The sequence below is a fragment of the Dromaius novaehollandiae genome, chromosome 4 (assembly GCF_036370855.1).
Source record: "Dromaius novaehollandiae isolate bDroNov1 chromosome 4, bDroNov1.hap1, whole genome shotgun sequence".
Lineage (NCBI taxonomy): Eukaryota > Metazoa > Chordata > Aves > Casuariiformes > Dromaiidae > Dromaius > Dromaius novaehollandiae.
Window position 1 is genome coordinate 29,577,594 of NC_088101.1, and position 21,690 is coordinate 29,599,283.

Here is a 21,690-nt window from a genome sequence, read left to right on the forward strand (position 1 = left end):
ATTGAAGACACACACACAAAAGTTGTCCTTCCAGTAATCTTCATGTAGACACACAACTACCCCTGGCATGCCCTTTCTCGCACCACCACACATGGGGCTCTACACTTGCTCTATCCCCGAACCCTAACCCTAACCCTAACCTTAATTCTCAGCAGAATCTCAGCCAAGGCCGGAGCCCAGCAGGGCCATTCAAGACACACACACAAAAGCTGTCCTGCCAGTAATCTTCATTTGGCCACACAACTACCCCTGGCATGACCTTTCCCGAACCACCACACATGGGGCTCTATGCTTGCTCTCTCTCCTAACCCTAACCCTAACCCTAACCCTAATTCTCAGCGGAATCTCACCCAAGGCCGGAGCCCAGCAGGGCCATTCAAGGCACATACACAAAAGTTGTCCTGCCAGTAATCTTCATGTAGCCACACAACTACCCCTGGCATGCCCTTTCTCGCACCACCACACATGGGGCTCTACGCTTGCTCTCTCTCCTAACCCTAACCCTAACCCTAACCCTAATTCTCAGCAGAATCTCACCCAAGGCCGGAGCCCAGCAGGGCCATTCAGGACACACACACAAAAGTTGTCCTGCCAGTAATCTTCATGTAGCCACACAACTACCCCTGGCATGCCCTTTCTCGCACCACCACACATGGGGCTGTACGCTTGCTCTCTCTCCTAACCCTAACCCTAACCCTAACCCTAATTCTCAGCGGAATCTCACCCAAGGCCGCAGCCCAGTAGGGCCATTCAAGGCCCACACACAAAAGTTCTCCTGCCAGTAATCTTCATGTAGCCACACAACTACCCCTGGCATGCCCTTTCTCGCAAAACCACACATGGGGCTCTATGCTTCCTCTCTCTCCTAACCCTAACCCTAACCCTAACCCTAATTCTCAGCGGAATCTCACCCAAGGCCGGAGCCCAGCAGGGCCATTCAAGACACACACACAAAAGTTCTCCTGCCAGTAATCTTCATGTAGCCACACAACTACCCCTGGCATGCTCTTTCTCGCACCACCACACATGGGGCTCTACGCTTGCTCTCTCTCCTAACCCTAACCCTAACCCTAATTCTCAGCGGAATCTCACCCAAGGCCGGAGCCCAGCAAGGCCATTGAAGACACACACACAAAAGTTGTCCTGCCAGTAATCTTCATGTAGCCACACAACTACCCCTGGCATGCTCTTTCTCGCCCCACCACACATGGGGCTCTACGCTTGCTCTCTCTCCTAACCCTAACCCTAACCCTAATTCTCAGCGGAATCTCACCCAAGGCCGGAGCCCAGCAGGGCCATTCAAGACACACACAGAAAAGTTCTCCTGCCAGTAATCTTCATTTAGCCACACAACTACTCCTGGCATGCTCTTTCTCGCACCACCACACATGGGGCTCTACGCTTGCTCTCTCTCCTAACCCTAACCCTAACCCTAATTCTCAGCGGAATCTCACCCAAGGCCGGAGCCCAGCAGGGCCATTCAAGACACACACACAAAAGTTGTCCTGCCAGTAATCTTCATGTAGCCACACAACTACCCCTGGCATGCTCTTTCTCGCACCACCACACATGGGGCTCTACGCTTGCTCTCTCTCCTAACCCTAACCCTAACCCTAATTCTCAGCAGAATCTCACCCAAGGCCGGAGCCCAGCAGGGCCATTCAAGGCAAACACACAAAAGTTCTCCTGCCAGTAATCTTCATGTAGCCACACAACTACCCCTGGCATGCTCTTTCTCGCACCACCACACATGGGGCTCTACGCTTGCTCTCTCTCCTAACCCTAACCCTAACCCTAACCCTAATTCTCAGTGGAATCTCACACAAGGCCGGAGCCCAGCAGGGCCATTCAAGACACACACACAAAAGTTCTCCTGCCAGTAATCTTCATGTAGCCACACAACTACCCCGGCATGCTCTTTCTCGCACCACCACACATGGGGCTCTACGCTTGCTCTCTCTCCTAACCCTAACCCTAACCCTTACCCTAATTCTCAGCGGAATCTCACAGAAGGCCGGAGCCCAGCAGGGCCATTCAAGACACACACACAAAAGTTCTCCTGCCAGTAATCTTCATGTAGCCACACAACTACCCCTGGCATGCCCTTTCTCGCACCACCACACATGGGGCTCTACGCTTGCTCTCTCTCCTAACCCTAACCCTAACCCTAACCCTAACCCTAACTCTCAGCGGAATCTCCCCCAAGGCCGGAGCCCAGCAGGGCCATTCAACACACACACCAAAGCTGTCCTGCCAGTAATCTTCATGTAGCCACACAACTACCCCTGGCATGCCCTTTCTCGCACCACCACACATGGGGCTCTACGCTTGATCTATCCCCGAACCCTAACCCTAACCCTAACCCTAATTCTCAGCGGAATCTCAGCCAAGGCCGGAGCCCAGCAGGGCCATTCAAGACACACACACAAAAGTTCTCCTGCCGGTAATCTTCATGTAGCCACACAACTACCCCTGGCATGCCCTTTCTCGCACCACCACACATGGGGCTCTACGCTTGATCTCTCTCCTAACCCTAACCCTAACCCTAACCCTAATTCTCAGCGGAATCTCACCCAAGGCCTGAGACCAGCACGGCCGTTCAAGGCCGACACACAAAAGTTGTCCTTCCAGTAATCTTCATGTAGCCACACAACTACCCCTGGCATGCCCTTTCTCGCACCACCACACATGGGGCTCTACGCTTGCTCTCTCTCCTAACCCTAACCCTAACCCTAACCCTAATTCTCAGCAGAATCTCAGCCAAGGCCGGAGCGCAGCAGGGCCATTCAAGACACACACACAAAAGCTGTCCTGCCAGTAATCTTCATTTGGCCACACAACTACCCCTGGCATGACCTTTCCCGCACCACCACACATGGGGCTCTATGCTTGCTCTCTCTCCTAACCCTAACCCTAACCCTAACCCTAATTCTCAGCGGAATCTCACCCAAGGCCGGAGACCAGCAGGGCCATTCAAGGCACATACACAAAAGTTGTCCTGCCAGTAATCTTCATGTAGCCACACAACTACCCCTGGCATGCTCTTTCTCGCCCCACCACACATGGGGCTCTACGCTTGCTCTCTCTCCTAACCCTAACCCTAACCCTAACCCTAACCCTAATTCTCAGCGGAATCTCACCCAAGGCCGGAGCCCAGCAGGGCCATTCAAGACACACACACAAAAGTTCTCCTGCCAGTAATCTTCATGTAGCCATGCAACTACCCCTGGCATGCCCTTTCTCGCACCACCACACATGGGGCTCTAGGCTTGCTCTCTCTCCTAACCCTAACCCTAACCCTAACCCTAATTCTCAGCGGAATCTCAGCCAAGGCCGGAGCCCAGCAGGGCCATTCAAGGCACACACACAAAAGTTGTCCTGCCAGTAATCTTCATGTAGCCACACAACTACCCCTCGCATGCCCTTTCTCACACCACCACACATGGGGCTCTACGCTTGCTCTCTCTCCTAACCCTAACCCTAACCCTAACCCTAACCCTAATTCTCAGCGGAATCTCACCCAAGGCCGGAGCCCAGCAGGGCCATTCAAGACACACACACAAAAGTTCTCCTGCCAGTAATCTTCATGTAGCCACACAACTACCCCTGGCATGCTCTTTCTCGCCCCACCACACATGGGGCTCTACGCTTGCTCTCTCTCCTAACCCTAACCCTAACCCTAACCCTAATTCTCAGCGGAATCTCAGCCAAGGCCGGAGCCCAGCAGGGCCATTCAAGACACACACACAAAAGTTGTCCTGCCAGTAATCTTCATGTAGCCACACAACTACCCCTGGCATGCCCTTTCTCGCACCACCACACATGGGGCTCTACGCTTGATCTATCCCTGAACCCTAAACCTAACCCTAACCCTAATTCTCAGCAGAATCTCACCCAAGCCCGGAGCCCAGCAGGGCCATTCAAGACACACACACAAAAGTTCTCCTGCCAGTAATCTTCATGTAGCCACACAACTACCCCTGGCATGCTCTTTCTCGCACCACCACACATGGGGCTCTACGCTTGCTCTCTCTCCTAACCCTAACCCTAACCCTAACCCTAATTCTCAGCGGAATCTCACCCAAGGCCTGAGACCAGCAGGGCCATTCAAGACACACACACAAAAGTTCTCCTGCCAGTAATCTTCATGTAGCCACACAACTACCCCTGGCATGCCCTTTCTCGCACCACCACACATGGGGCTCTACGCTTGATCTATCCCCGAACCCTAACCCTAACCCTAACCCTAATTCTCAGCGGAATCTCAGCCAAGGCCGGAGCCCAGCAGGGCCATTCAAGACACACACAGAAAAGTTCTCCTGCCAGTAATCTTCATGTAGCCACACAACTACCCCTGGCATGCTCTTTCTCGCACCACCACACATGGCGCTCTACGCTTGCTCTCTCTCCTAACCCTAACCCTAACCCTAACCCTAACCCTAATTCTCAGCGGAATCTTAGCCAAGGCCGCAGCCCAGCAGGGCCATTCAACACATACACCAAAGCTGTCCTGCCAGTAATCTTCATGTAGCCACACAACTACCCCTGGCATGCCCTTTCTCGCACCACCACACATGGGGCTCTACGCTTGATCTATCCCCAAACCCTAACCCTAACCCTAACCCTAATTCTCAGCAGAATCTCACCCAAGGCCGGAGCCCAGCAGGGCCATTCAAGGCCGACACACAAAAGTTGTCCTGCCAGTAATCTTCATGTAGCCACACAACTACCCCTGGCATGCCCTTTCTCGCACCACCACACATGGGGCTCTACGCTTGCTCTCTCTCCTAACCCTAACCCTAACCCTAACCCTAATTCTCAGCGGAATCTCACCCAAGCCCGGAGCCCAGCAGGGCCATTCAAGACACACACACAAAAGTTGTCCTGCCAGTAATCTTCATGTAGCCACACAACTACCCCTGGCATGCCCTTTCTCGCACCACCACACATGGGGCTCTACGCTTGATCTATCCCCGAACCCTAACCCTAACCCTAACCCTAATTCTCAGCGGAATCTCACCCAAGGCCTGAGACCAGCACGGCCGTTCAAGGCCGACACACAAAAGTTGTCCTGCCAGTAATCTTCATGTAGCCACACAACTACCCCTGGCATGACCTTTCTCGCCCCACCACACATGGGGCTCTACGCTTGCTCTCTCTCCTAACCCTAACCCTAACCCTAACCCTAATTCTCAGCAGAATCTCACCCAAGGCCGGAGCCCAGCAGGGCCATTCAAGACACACACACAAAAGCTGTCCTGCCAGTAATCTTCATTTGGCCACACAACTACCCCTGGCATGACCTTTCCCGCACCACCACACATGGGGCTCTATGCTTGCTCTCTCTCCTAACCCTAACCCTAACCCTAACCCTAATTCTCAGCGGAATCTCAACCAAGGCCGGAGCCCAGCAGGGCCATTCAAGACACATACACAAAAGTTGTCCTGCCAGTAATCTTCATGTAGCCACACAACTACCCCCGGCATGCCCTTTCTCGCACCACCACACATGGGGCTCTAGGCTTGCTCTCTCTCCTAACCCTAACCCTAACCCTAACCCTAATTCTCAGCAGAATCTCACCCAAGGCCGGAGCCCAGCAGGGCCATTCAGGACACACACACAAAAGTTCTCCTGCCAGTAATCTTCATGTAGCCACACAACTACCCCTGGCATGCCCTTTCTCGCACCACCACACATGGGGCTGTACGCTTGCTCTCTCTCCTAACCCTAACCCTAACCCTAATTCTCAGCGGAATCTCAGCCAAGGCCGCAGCCCAGTAGGGCCATTCAAGGCCCACACACAAAAGCTCTCCTGCCAGTAATCTTCATGTAGCCACACAACTACCCCTGGCATGCCCTTTCTCGCACCACCACACATGGGGCTCTATGCTTCCTCTCTCTCCTAACCCTAACCCTAACCCTAACCCTAACCCTAACCCTAATTCTCAGCGGAATCTCACCCAAGGCCGGAGCCCAGCAGGGCCATTCAAGACACACACACAAAAGTTCTCCTGCCAGTAATCTTCATGTAGCCACACAACTACCCCTGGCATGCTCTTTCTCGCACCACCACACATGGGGCTCTACGCTTGCTCTCTCTCCTAACCCTAACCCTAACCCTAATTCTCAGCGGAATCTCAGCCAAGGCCGGAGCCCAGCAGGGCCATTCAAGACACACACACAAAAGTTCTCCTGCCAGTAATCTTCGTGTAGCCACACAACTACCCCTGGCATGCTCTTTCTCGCACCACCACACATGGGGCTCTACGCTTGCTCTCTCTCCTAACCCTAACCCTAACCCTAATTCTCAGCGGAATCTCACCCAAGGCCGGAGCCCAGCAGGGCCATTCAAGACACACACACAAAAGTTCTCCTGCCAGTAATCTTCATGTAGCCACACAACTACCCCGGCATGCTCTTTCTCGCACCACCACACATGGGGCTGTACGCTTGCTCTCTCTCCTAACCCTAACCCTAACCCTAAACCTAATTCTCAGCGGAATCTCACCCAAGCCCACAGCCCAGCACGGCCATTCAAGGCCCACACACAAAAGTTGTCCTGCCAGTAATCTTCATGTAGTCACACAACTACCCCTGGCATGCCCTTTCTCGCACCACCACACATGGGGCTCTATGCTTGATCTATCCCCGAACCCTAAACCTAACCCTAACCCTAATTCTCAGCGGAATCTCACCCAAGGCCGGAGCCCAGCAGGGCCATTCAAGACACACACACAAAAGTTCTCCTGCCAGTAATCTTCATGTAGCCACACAACTACCCCGGCATGCTCTTTCTCGCACCACCACACATGGGGCTCTACGCTTGCTCTCTCTCCTAACCCTAACCCTAACCCTAACCCTAATTCTCAGCGGAATCTCACCCAAGGCCTGAGACCAGCACGGCCATTCAAGGCCCACACACAAAAGTTGTCCTGCCAGTAATCTTCATGTAGTCACACAACTACCCCTGGCATGCCCTTTCTCGCACCACCACACATGGGGCTCTACGCTTGCTCTATCCCCGAACCCTAACCCTAACCCTAACCCTAATTCTCAGCAGAATCTCAACCAAGCCCGGAGCCCAGCAGGGCCATTCAAGGCAAACACACAAAAGTTGTCCTGCCAGTAATCTTCATCTAGCCACACAACTACCCCTGGCATGCTCTTTCTCGCACCACCACACATGGGGCTCTACGCTTGCTCTCTCTCCTAACCCTAACCCTAACCCTAATTCTCAGTGGAAGCTCACCCAAGGCCGGAGCCCAGCAGGGCCATTCAAGGCACACACACAAAAGTTGTCCTGCCAGTAATCTTCATGTAGCCACACAACTACCCCTCGCATGCCCTTTCTCGCACCACCACACATGGGGCTCTACGCTTGCTCTCTCTCCTAACCCTAACCCTAACTCTCAGCGGAATCTCAGCCAAGGCCGGAGCCCAGCAGGGCCATTCAACACACACACCAAAGCTGTCCTGCCAGTAATCTTCATGTAGCCACACAACTACCCCTGGCATGCCCTTTCTCGCACCACCACACATGGGGCTCTACGCTTGATCTATCCCCGAACCCTAACCCTAACCCTAACCCTAATTCTCAGCGGAATCTCAGCCAAGGCCGGAGCCCAGCAGGGCCATTCAAGACACACACACAAAAGTTCTCCTGCCGGTAATCTTCATGTAGCCACACAACTACCCCTGGCATGCCCTTTCTCGCACCACCACACATGGGGCTCTACGCTTGCTCTCTCTCCTAACCCTAACCCTAACCCTAACCCTAATTCTCAGCGGAATTTCACCCAAGGCCGGAGCCCAGCAGGGCCATTCAAGACACACACACAAAAGCTGTCCTGCCAGTAATCTTCATTTGGCCACACAACTACCCCTGGCATGCTCTTTCTCGCACCACCACACATGGGGCTCTACGCTTGCTCTCTCTCCTAACCCTAACCCTAACCCTAACCCTAATTCTCAGCGGAATCTCACCCAAGGCCGGAGCCCAGCAGGGCCATTCAAGGCACATACACAAAAGTTGTCCTGCCAGTAATCTTCATGTAGCCATGCAACTACCCCTGGCATGCCCTTTCTCGCACCACCACACATGGGGCTCTATGCTTGCTCTCTCTCCTAACCCTAACCCTAACCCTAACCCTAATTCTCAGCGGAATCTCAGCCAAGGCCGGAGCCCAGCAGGGCCATTCAAGGCACACACACAAAAGTTGTCCTGCCAGTAATCTTCATGTAGCCACACAACTACCCCTGGCATGCTCTTTCTCGCCCCACCACACATGGGGCTCTACGCTTGCTCTCTCTCCTAACCCTAACCCTAACCCTAACCCTAACCCTAATTCTCAGCGGAATCTCACCCAAGGCCGGAGCCCAGCAGGGCCATTCAAGACACACACACAAAAGTTCTCCTGCCAGTAATCTTCATGTAGCCACACAACTACCCCTGGCATGCCCTTTCTCGCACCACCACACATGGGGCTCTACGCTTGATCTATCCCCGAACCCTAACCCTAACCCTAACCCTAATTCTCAGCGGAATCTCACCCAAGGCCGGAGCCCAGCAGGGCCATTCAAGACACACACACAAAAGTTGTCCTGCCAGTAATCTTCATGTAGCCACACAACTACCCCTGGCATGCTCTTTCTCGCACCACCACACATGGGGCTGTACGCTTGCTCTCTCTCCTAACCCTAACCCTAACCCTAACCCTAACCCTAATTCTCAGCGGAATCTCACCCAAGGCCGGAGCCCAGCAGGGCCATTCAAGACACACACAGAAAAGTTCTCCTGCCAGTAATCTTCATGTAGCCACACAACTACCCCTGGCATGCTCTTTCTCGCACCACCACACATGGGGCTCTACGCTTGCTCTCTCTCCTAACCCTAACCCTAACCCTAACCCTAACCCTAATTCTCAGCGGAATCTCACCCAAGCCCGGAGCCCAGCAGGGCCATTCAAGACACACACACAAAAGTTGTCCTGCCAGTAATCTTCATGTAGCCACACAACTACCCCTGGCATGCCCTTTCTCGCACCACCACACATGGGGCTCTACGCTTGATCTATCCCCGAACCCTAACCCTAACCCTAACCCTAATTCTCAGCGGAATCTCACCCAAGGCCTGAGACCAGCACGGCCGTTCAAGGCCGACACACAAAAGTTGTCCTGCCAGTAATCTTCATGTAGCCACACAACTACCCCTGGCATGCCCTTTCTCGCACCACCACACATGGGGCTCTACGCTTGATCTATCCCCGAACCCTAACCCTAACCCTAACCCTAATTCTCAGTGGAATCTCACCCAAGGCCGGAGCCCAGCAGGGCCATTCAAGGCACACACACAAAAGTTGTCCTGCCAGTAATCTTCATGTAGCCACACAACTACCCCTCGCATGCCCTTTCTCGCACCACCACACATGGGGCTCTACGCTTGCTCTCTCTCCTAACCCTAACCCTAACCCTAACCCTAACCCTAACTCTCAGCGGAATCTCAGCCAAGGCCGCAGCCCAGCAGGGCCATTCAACACACACACACAAAAGTTCTCCTGCCAGTAATCTTCATGTAGCCACACAACTACCCCTGGCATGCCCTTTCTCGCACCACCACACATGGGGCTCTACGCTTGATCTATCCCCGAACCCTAACCCTAACCCTAACCCTAATTCTCAGCGGAATCTCAGCCAAGGCCGGAGCCCAGCAGGGCCATTCAAGACACACACACAAAAGTTCTCCTGCCGGTAATCTTCATGTAGCCACACAACTACCCCTGGCATGCCCTTTCTCGCACCACCACACATGGGGCTCTACGCTTGCTCTCTCTCCTAACCCTAACCCTAACCCTAACCCTAATTCTCAGTGGAATTTCGCCCAAGGCCGGAGCCCAGCAGGGCCATTCAAGACACACACACAAAAGTTCTCCTGCCAGTAATCTTCATGTAGCCACACAACTACCCCTCGCATGCCCTTTCTCGCACCACCACACATGGGGCTCTACGCTTGCTCTCTCTCCTAACCCTAACCCTAACCCTAACCCTAACCCTAATTCTCAGCGGAATCTCACAGAAGGCCGGAGCCCAGCAGGGCCATTCAAGACACACACACAAAAGTTGTCCTGCCAGTAATCTTCATGTAGCCATGCAACTACCCCTGGCATGCTCTTTCTCGCACCACCACACATGGGGCTCTATGCTTGCTCTCTCTCCTAACCCTAACCCTAACCCTAACCCTAATTCTCAGCGGAATCTCAGCCAAGGCCGGAGCCCAGCAGGGCCATTCAAGGCACACACAGAAAAGTTCTCCTGCCAGTAATCTTCATGTAGTCACACAACTACCCCTCGCATGCCCTTTCTCACACCACCACACATGGGGCTCTACGCTTGCTCTCTCTCCTAACCCTAACCCTAACCCTAACCCCAACCCTAATTCTCAGCGGAATCTCAGCCAAGGCCGGAGCCCAGCAGGGCCATTCAAGACACACACACAAAAGTTCTCCTGCCAGTAATCTTCATGTAGCCACACAACTACCCCTGGCATGCTCTTTCTCGCCCCACCACACATGGGGCTCTACGCTTGCTCTCTCTCCTAACCCTAACCCTAACCCTAACCCTAATTCTCAGCGGAATCTCACCCAAGGCCGGAGCCCAGCAGGGCCATTCAAGACACACACACAAAAGTTCTCCTGCCAGTAATCTTCATGTAGCCACACAACTACCCCTGGCATGCTCTTTCTCGCACCACCACACATGGGGCTCTACGCTTGCTCTCTCTCCTAACCCTAACCCTAACCCTAACCCTAACCCTAACTCTCAGCGGAATCTTAGCCAAGGCCGCAGCCCAGCAGGGCCATTCAACACACACACCAAAGCTGTCCTGCCAGTAATCTTCATGTAGCCACACAACTACCCCTGGCATGCCCTTTCTCGCACCACCACACATGGGGCTCTACGCTTGATCTATCCCCAAACCCTAACCCTAACCCTAACCCTAATTCTCAGTGGAATCTCAGCCAAGGCCGGAGCCCAGCAGGGCCATTCAAGGCAAACACACAAAAGTTGTCCTGCCAGTAATCTTCATGTAGCCACACAACTACCCCTGGCATGCCCTTTCTCGCAAAACCACACATGGGGCTCTACGCTTGCTCTCTCTCCTAACCCTAACCCTAACCCTAACCCTAATTCTCAGCGGAATCTCACCCAAGCCCGGAGCCCAGCAGGGCCATTCAAGACACACACACAAAAGTTGTCCTGCCAGTAATCTTCATGTAGCCACACAACTACCCCTGGCATGCCCTTTCTCGCACCACCACACATGGGGCTCTACGCTTGATCTATCCCCGAACCCTAACCCTAACCCTAACCCTAATTCTCAGCGGAATCTCAGCCAAGGCCGGAGCCCAGCAGGGCCATTCAAGACACACACACAAAAGCTGTCCTGCCAGTAATCTTCATTTGGCCACACAACTACCCCTGGCATGACCTTTCCCGAACCACCACACATGGGGCTCTATGCTTGCTCTCTCTCCTAACCCTAACCCTAACCCTAACCCCAATTCTCAGCGGAATCTCACCCAAGGCCGGAGCCCAGCAGGGCCATTCAAGGCACATACACAAAAGTTGTCCTGCCAGTAATCTTCATGTAGCCACACAACTACCCCTGGCATGCCCTTTCTCGCACCACCACACATGGGGCTCTACGCTTGCTCTCTCTCCTAACCCTAACCCTAACCCTAACCCTAATTCTCAGCAGAATCTCACCCAAGGCCGGAGCCCAGCAGGGCCATTCAGGACACACACACAAAAGTTGTCCTGCCAGTAATCTTCATGTAGCCACACAACTACCCCTGGCATGCCCTTTCTCGCACCACCACACATGGGGCTGTACGCTTGCTCTCTCTCCTAACCCTAACCCTAACCCTAACCCTAATTCTCAGCGGAATCTCACCCAAGGCCGCAGCCCAGTAGGGCCATTCAAGGCCCACACACAAAAGTTCTCCTGCCAGTAATCTTCATGTAGCCACACAACTACCCCTGGCATGCCCTTTCTCGCAAAACCACACATGGGGCTCTATGCTTCCTCTCTCTCCTAACCCTAACCCTAACCCTAACCCTAATTCTCAGCGGAATCTCACCCAAGGCCGGAGCCCAGCAGGGCCATTCAAGACACACACACAAAAGTTCTCCTGCCAGTAATCTTCATGTAGCCACACAACTACCCCTGGCATGCTCTTTCTCGCACCACCACACATGGGGCTCTACGCTTGCTCTCTCTCCTAACCCTAACCCTAACCCTAATTCTCAGCGGAATCTCACCCAAGGCCGGAGCCCAGCAAGGCCATTGAAGACACACACACAAAAGTTGTCCTGCCAGTAATCTTCATGTAGCCACACAACTACCCCTGGCATGCTCTTTCTCGCCCCACCACACATGGGGCTCTACGCTTGCTCTCTCTCCTAACCCTAACCCTAACCCTAATTCTCAGCGGAATCTCACCCAAGGCCGGAGCCCAGCAGGGCCATTCAAGACACACACAGAAAAGTTCTCCTGCCAGTAATCTTCATTTAGCCACACAACTACTCCTGGCATGCTCTTTCTCGCACCACCACACATGGGGCTCTACGCTTGCTCTCTCTCCTAACCCTAACCCTAACCCTAATTCTCAGCGGAATCTCACCCAAGGCCGGAGCCCAGCAGGGCCATTCAAGACACACACACAAAAGTTGTCCTGCCAGTAATCTTCATGTAGCCACACAACTACCCCTGGCATGCTCTTTCTCGCACCACCACACATGGGGCTCTACGCTTGCTCTCTCTCCTAACCCTAACCCTAACCCTAATTCTCAGCAGAATCTCACCCAAGGCCGGAGCCCAGCAGGGCCATTCAAGACACACACACAAAAGTTCTCCTGCCAGTAATCTTCATGTAGCCACACAACTACCCCTGGCATGCTCTTTCTCGCACCACCACACATGGGGCTCTACGCTTGCTCTCTCTCCTAACCCTAACCCTAACCCTAACCCTAATTCTCAGTGGAATCTCACACAAGGCCGGAGCCCAGCAGGGCCATTCAAGACACACACACAAAAGTTCTCCTGCCAGTAATCTTCATGTAGCCACACAACTACCCCGGCATGCTCTTTCTCGCACCACCACACATGGGGCTCTACGCTTGCTCTCTCTCCTAACCCTAACCCTAACCCTTACCCTAATTCTCAGCGGAATCTCACAGAAGGCCGGAGCCCAGCAGGGCCATTCAAGACACACACACAAAAGTTCTCCTGCCAGTAATCTTCATGTAGCCACACAACTACCCCTGGCATGCCCTTTCTCGCACCACCACACATGGGGCTCTACGCTTGCTCTCTCTCCTAACCCTAACCCTAACCCTAACCCTAACCCTAACTCTCAGCGGAATCTCCCCCAAGGCCGGAGCCCAGCAGGGCCATTCAACACACACACCAAAGCTGTCCTGCCAGTAATCTTCATGTAGCCACACAACTACCCCTGGCATGCCCTTTCTCGCACCACCACACATGGGGCTCTACGCTTGATCTATCCCCGAACCCTAACCCTAACCCTAACCCTAATTCTCAGCGGAATCTCAGCCAAGGCCGGAGCCCAGCAGGGCCATTCAAGACACACACACAAAAGTTCTCCTGCCGGTAATCTTCATGTAGCCACACAACTACCCCTGGCATGCCCTTTCTCGCACCACCACACATGGGGCTCTACGCTTGATCTCTCTCCTAACCCTAACCCTAACCCTAACCCTAATTCTCAGCGGAATCTCACCCAAGGCCTGAGACCAGCACGGCCGTTCAAGGCCGACACACAAAAGTTGTCCTTCCAGTAATCTTCATGTAGCCACACAACTACCCCTGGCATGCCCTTTCTCGCACCACCACACATGGGGCTCTACGCTTGCTCTCTCTCCTAACCCTAACCCTAACCCTAACCCTAATTCTCAGCAGAATCTCAGCCAAGGCCGGAGCGCAGCAGGGCCATTCAAGACACACACACAAAAGCTGTCCTGCCAGTAATCTTCATTTGGCCACACAACTACCCCTGGCATGACCTTTCCCGCACCACCACACATGGGGCTCTATGCTTGCTCTCTCTCCTAACCCTAACCCTAACCCTAACCCTAATTCTCAGCGGAATCTCACCCAAGGCCGGAGACCAGCAGGGCCATTCAAGGCACATACACAAAAGTTGTCCTGCCAGTAATCTTCATGTAGCCACACAACTACCCCTGGCATGCTCTTTCTCGCCCCACCACACATGGGGCTCTACGCTTGCTCTCTCTCCTAACCCTAACCCTAACCCTAACCCTAACCCTAATTCTCAGCGGAATCTCACCCAAGGCCGGAGCCCAGCAGGGCCATTCAAGACACACACACAAAAGTTCTCCTGCCAGTAATCTTCATGTAGCCATGCAACTACCCCTGGCATGCCCTTTCTCGCACCACCACACATGGGGCTCTAGGCTTGCTCTCTCTCCTAACCCTAACCCTAACCCTAACCCTAATTCTCAGCGGAATCTCAGCCAAGGCCGGAGCCCAGCAGGGCCATTCAAGGCACACACACAAAAGTTGTCCTGCCAGTAATCTTCATGTAGCCACACAACTACCCCTCGCATGCCCTTTCTCACACCACCACACATGGGGCTCTACGCTTGCTCTCTCTCCTAACCCTAACCCTAACCCTAACCCTAACCCTAATTCTCAGCGGAATCTCAACCAAGGCCGGAGCCCAGCAGGGCCATTCAAGACACACACACAAAAGTTCTCCTGCCAGTAATCTTCATGTAGCCACACAACTACCCCTGGCATGCTCTTTCTCGCCCCACCACACATGGGGCTCTACGCTTGCTCTCTCTCCTAACCCTAACCCTAACCCTAACCCTAATTCTCAGCGGAATCTCAGCCAAGGCCGGAGCCCAGCAGGGCCATTCAAGACACACACACAAAAGTTCTCCTGCCAGTAATCTTCATGTAGCCACACAACTACCCCTGGCATGCCCTTTCTCGCACCACCACACATGGGGCTCTACGCTTGATCTATCCCTGAACCCTAAACCTAACCCTAACCCTAATTCTCAGCAGAATCTCACCCAAGCCCGGAGCCCAGCAGGGCCATTCAAGACACACACACAAAAGTTCTCCTGCCAGTAATCTTCATGTAGCCACACAACTACCCCTGGCATGCTCTTTCTCGCACCACCACACATGGGGCTCTACGCTTGCTCTCTCTCCTAACCCTAACCCTAACCCTAACCCTAATTCTCAGCGGAATCTCACCCAAGGCCTGAGACCAGCAGGGCCATTCAAGACACACACACAAAAGTTCTCCTGCCAGTAATCTTCATGTAGCCACACAACTACCCCTGGCATGCCCTTTCTCGCACCACCACACATGGGGCTCTACGCTTGATCTATCCCCGAACCCTAACCCTAACCCTAACCCTAATTCTCAGCGGAATCTCAGCCAAGGCCGGAGCCCAGCAGGGCCATTCAAGACACACACAGAAAAGTTCTCCTGCCAGTAATCTTCATGTAGCCACACAACTACCCCTGGCATGCTCTTTCTCGCACCACCACACATGGCGCTCTACGCTTGCTCTCTCTCCTAACCCTAACCCTAACCCTAACCCTAACCCTAATTCTCAGCGGAATCTTAGCCAAGGCCGCAGCCCAGCAGGGCCATTCAACACATACACCAAAGCTGTCCTGCCAGTAATCTTCATGTAGCCACACAACTACCCCTGGCATGCCCTTTCTCGCACCACCACACATGGGGCTCTACGCTTGATCTATCCCCAAACCCTAACCCTAACCCTAACCCTAATTCTCAGTGGAATCTCACACAAGGCCGGAGCCCAGCAGGGCCATTCAAGACACACACACAAAAGTTGTCCTGCCAGTAATCTTCATGTAGCCACACAACTACCCCTGGCATGCCCTTTCTCGCACCACCACACATGGGGCTCTACGCTTGCTCTCTCTCCTAACCCTAACCCTAACCCTAACCCTAATTCTCAGCGGAATCTCACCCAAGCCCGGAGCCCAGCAGGGCCATTCAAGACACACACACAAAAGTTGTCCTGCCAGTAATCTTCATGTAGCCACACAACTACCCCTGGCATGCCCTTTCTCGCACCACCACACATGGGGCTCTACGCTTGATCTATCCCCGAACCCTAACCCTAACCCTAACCCTAATTCTCAGCGGAATCTCACCCAAGGCCTGAGACCAGCACGGCCGTTCAAGGCCGACACACAAAAGTTGTTCTTCCAGTAATCTTCATGTAGCCACACAACTACCCCTGGCATGACCTTTCTCGCACCACCACACATGGGGCTCTACGCTTGCTCTCTCTCCTAACCCTAACCCTAACCCTAACCCTAATTCTCAGCAGAATCTCACCCAAGGCCGGAGCCCAGCAGGGCCATTCAAGACACACACACAAAAGCTGTCCTGCCAGTAATCTTCATTTGGCCACACAACTACCCCTGGCATGACCTTTCCCGCACCACCACACATGGGGCTCTATGCTTGCTCTCTCTCCTAACCCTAACCCTAACCCTAACCCTAATTCTCAGCGGAATCTCAACCAAGGCCGGAGCCCAGCAGGGCCATTCAAGACACATACACAAAAGTTGTCCTGCCAGTAATCTTCATGTAGCCACACAACTACCCCCGGCATGCCCTTTCTCGCACCACCACACATGGGGCTCTAGGCTTGCTCTCTCTCCTAACCCTAACCCTAACCCTAACCCTAATTCTCAGCAGAATCTCACCCAAGGCCGGAGCCCAGCAGGGCCATTCAGGACACACACACAAAAGTTCTCCTGCCAGTAATCTTCATGTAGCCACACAACTACCCCTGGCATGCCCTTTCTCGCACCACCACACATGGGGCTGTACGCTTGCTCTCTCTCCTAACCCTAACCCTAACCCTAACCCTAATTCTCAGCGGAATCTCAGCCAAGGCCGCAGCCCAGTAGGGCCATTCAAGGCCCACACACAAAAGCTCTCCTGCCAGTAATCTTCATGTAGCCACACAACTACCCCTGGCATGCCCTTTCTCGCACCACCACACATGGGGCTCTATGCTTCCTCTCTCTCCTAACCCTAACCCTAACCCTAACCCTAACCCTAACCCTAATTCTCAGCGGAATCTCACCCAAGGCCGGAGCCCAGCAGGGCCATTCAAGACACACACACAAAAGTTCTCCTGCCAGTAATCTTCGTGTAGCCACACAACTACCCCTGGCATGCTCTTTCTCGCACCACCACACATGGGGCTCTACGCTTGCTCTCTCTCCTAACCCTAACCCTAACCCTAATTCTCAGCGGAATCTCAGCCAAGGCCGGAGCCCAGCAGGGCCATTCAAGACACACACACAAAAGTTCTCCTGCCAGTAATCTTCGTGTAGCCACACAACTACCCCTGGCATGCTCTTTCTCGCACCACCACACATGGGGCTCTACGCTTGCTCTCTCTCCTAACCCTAACCCTAACCCTAATTCTCAGCGGAATCTCACCCAAGGCCGGAGCCCAGCAGGGCCATTCAAGACACACACACAAAAGTTCTCCTGCCAGTAATCTTCATGTAGCCACACAACTACCCCGGCATGCTCTTTCTCGCACCACCACACATGGGGCTGTACGCTTGCTCTCTCTCCTAACCCTAACCCTAACCCTAACCCTAATTCTCAGCGGAATCTCACCCAAGCCCACAGCCCAGCACGGCCATTCAAGGCCCACACACAAAAGTTGTCCTGCCAGTAATCTTCATGTAGTCACACAACTACCCCTGGCATGCCCTTTCTCGCACCACCACACATGGGGCTCTATGCTTGATCTATCCCCGAACCCTAAACCTAACCCTAACCCTAATTCTCAGCGGAATCTCACCCAAGGCCGGAGCCCAGCAGGGCCATTCAAGACACACACACAAAAGTTCTCCTGCCAGTAATCTTCATGTAGCCACACAACTACCCCGGCATGCTCTTTCTCGCACCACCACACATGGGGCTCTACGCTTGCTCTCTCTCCTAACCCTAACCCTAACCCTAACCCTAATTCTCAGCGGAATCTCACCCAAGGCCTGAGACCAGCACGGCCATTCAAGGCCCACACACAAAAGTTGTCCTGCCAGTAATCTTCATGTAGTCACGCAACTACCCCTGGCATGCCCTTTCTCGCACCACCACACATGGGGCTCTACGCTTGCTCTATCCCCGAACCCTAACCCTAACCCTAACCCTAATTCTCAGCAGAATCTCAACCAAGCCCGGAGCCCAGCAGGGCCATTCAAGGCAAACACACAAAAGTTGTCCTGCCAGTAATCTTCATCTAGCCACACAACTACCCCTGGCATGCTCTTTCTCGCACCACCACACATGGGGCTCTACGCTTGCTCTCTCTCCTAACCCTAACCCTAACCCTAATTCTCAGTGGAAGCTCACCCAAGGCCGGAGCCCAGCAGGGCCATTCAAGGCACACACACAAAAGTTGTCCTGCCAGTAATCTTCATGTAGCCACACAACTACCCCTCGCATGCCCTTTCTCGCACCACCACACATGGGGCTCTACGCTTGCTCTCTCTCCTAACCCTAACCCTAACTCTCAGCGGAATCTCAGCCAAGGCCGGAGCCCAGCAGGGCCATTCAACACACACACCAAAGCTGTCCTGCCAGTAATCTTCATGTAGCCACACAACTACCCCTGGCATGCCCTTTCTCGCACCACCACACATGGGGCTCTACGCTTGATCTATCCCCGAACCCTAACCCTAACCCTAACCCTAATTCTCAGCGGAATCTCAGCCAAGGCCGGAGCCCAGCAGGGCCATTCAAGACACACACACAAAAGTTCTCCTGCCGGTAATCTTCATGTAGCCACACAACTACCCCTGGCATGCCCTTTCTCGCACCACCACACATGGGGCTCTACGCTTGCTCTCTCTCCTAACCCTAACCCTAACCCTAACCCTAATTCTCAGCGGAATTTCACCCAAGGCCGGAGCCCAGCAGGGCCATTCAAGACACACACACAAAAGCTGTCCTGCCAGTAATCTTCATTTGGCCACACAACTACCCCTGGCATGCTCTTTCTCGCACCACCACACATGGGGCTCTACGCTTGCTCTCTCTCCTAACCCTAACCCTAACCCTAACCCTAATTCTCAGCGGAATCTCAGCCAAGGCCGGAGCCCAGCAGGGCCATTCAAGGCACATACACAAAAGTTGTCCTGCCAGTAATCTTCATGTAGCCACACAACTACTCCTGGCATGCTCTTTCTCGCACCACCACACATGGGGCTCTACGCTTGCTCTCTCTCCTAACCCTAACCCTAACCCTAACCCTAACCCTAATTCTCAGCGGAATCTCAGCCAAGGCCGGAGCCCAGCAGGGCCATTCAAGACACACACACAAAAGTTCTCCTGCCAGTAATCTTCATGTAGCCATGCAACTACCCCTGGCATGCCCTTTCTCGCACCACCACACATGGGGCTCTATGCTTGCTCTCTCTCCTAACCCTAACCCTAACCCTAACCCTAATTCTCAGCGGAATCTCAGCCAAGGCCGGAGCCCAGCAGGGCCATTCAAGGCACACACACAAAAGTTGTCCTGCCAGTAATCTTCATGTAGCCACACAACTACCCCTGGCATGCTCTTTCTCGCCCCACCACACATGGGGCTCTACGCTTGCTCTCTCTCCTAACCCTAACCCTAACCCTAACCCTAATTCTCAGCGGAATCTCACCCAAGGCCGGAGCCCAGCAGGGCCATTCAAGACACACACACAAAAGTTCTCCTGCCAGTAATCTTCATGTAGCCACACAACTACCCCTGGCATGCCCTTTCTCGCACCACCACACATGGGGCTCTACGCTTGATCTATCCCCGAACCCTAACCCTAACCCTAACCCTAATTCTCAGCAGAATCTCACCCAGGCCCGGAGCCCAGCAGGGCCATTCAAGACACACACACAAAAGTTGTCCTGCCAGTAATCTTCATGTAGCCACACAACTACCCCTGGCATGCTCTTTCTCGCACCACCACACATGGGGCTGTACGCTTGCTCTCTCTCCTAACCCTAACCCTAACCCTAACCCTAACCCTAATTCTCAGCGGAATCTCACACAAGGCCGGAGACCAGCAGGGCCATTCAAGACACACACACAAAAGTTGTCCTGCCAGTAATCTTCATGTACCCACACAACTACCCCTGGCATGCCCTTTCTCGCACCACCACACATGGGGCTCTACGCTTGCTCTATCCCCGAACCCTAACCCTAACCCTAACCCTAATTCTCAGCGGAATCTCACCCAAGGCCGGAGCCCAGCAGGGCCATTCAAGACACACACAGAAAAGTTCTCCTGCCAGTAATCTTCATGTAGCCACACAACTACCCCTGGCATGCTCTTTCTCGCACCACCACACATGGGGCTCTACGCTTGCTCTCTCTCCTAACCCTAACCCTAACCCTAACCCTAACCCTAATTCTCAGCGGAATCTCACCCAAGGCCGGAGCCCAGCAGGGCCATTCAAGACACACACACAAAAGTTGTCCTGCCAGTAATCTTCATGTAGCCACACAACTACCCCTGGCATGCCCTTTCTCGCACCACCACACATGGGGCTCTACGCTTGATCTATCCCCGAACCCTAACCCTAACCCTAACCCTAATTCTCAGCGGAATCTCACCCAAGGCCTGAGACCAGCACGGCCGTTCAAGGCCGACACACAAAAGTTGTCCTGCCAGTAATCTTCATGTAGCCACACAACTACCCCTGGCATGCTCTTTCTCGCACCACCACACATGGGGCTCTACGCTTGCTCTCTCTCCTAACCCTAACCCTAACCCTAATTCTCAGTGGAATCTCACCCAAGGCCGGAGCCCAGCAGGGCCATTCAAGGCACACACACAAAAGTTGTCCTGCCAGTAATCTTCATGTAGCCACACAACTACCCCTCGCATGCCCTTTCTCGCACCACCACACATGGGGCTCTACGCTTGCTCTCTCTCCTAACCCTAACCCTAACCCTAACCCTAACCCTAACTCTCAGCGGAATCTCAGCCAAGGCCGCAGCCCAGCAGGGCCATTCAACACACACACACAAAAGTTCTCCTGCCAGTAATCTTCATGTAGCCACACAACTACCCCTGGCATGCCCTTTCTCGCACCACCACACATGGGGCTCTACGCTTGATCTATCCCCGAACCCTAACCCTAACCCTAACCCTAATTCTCAGCGGAATCTCACCCAAGGCCGGAGCCCAGCAGGGCCATTCAAGACACACACACAAAAGTTCTCCTGCCGGTAATCTTCATGTAGCCACACAACTACCCCTGGCATGCCCTTTCTCGCACCACCACACATGGGGCTCTACGCTTGCTCTCTCTCCTAACCCTAACCCTAACCCTAACCCTAATTCTCAGTGGAATTTCGCTCAAGGCCGGAGCCCAGCAGGGCCATTCAAGACACACACACAAAAGTTCTCCTGCCAGTAATCTTCATGTAGCCACACAACTACCCCTCGCATGCCCTTTCTCGCACCACCACACATGGGGCTCTACACTTGCTCTCTCTCCTAACCCTAACCCTAACACTAATTCTCAGCGGAATCTCACCCAAGGCCTGAGACCAGCACGGCTGTTCAA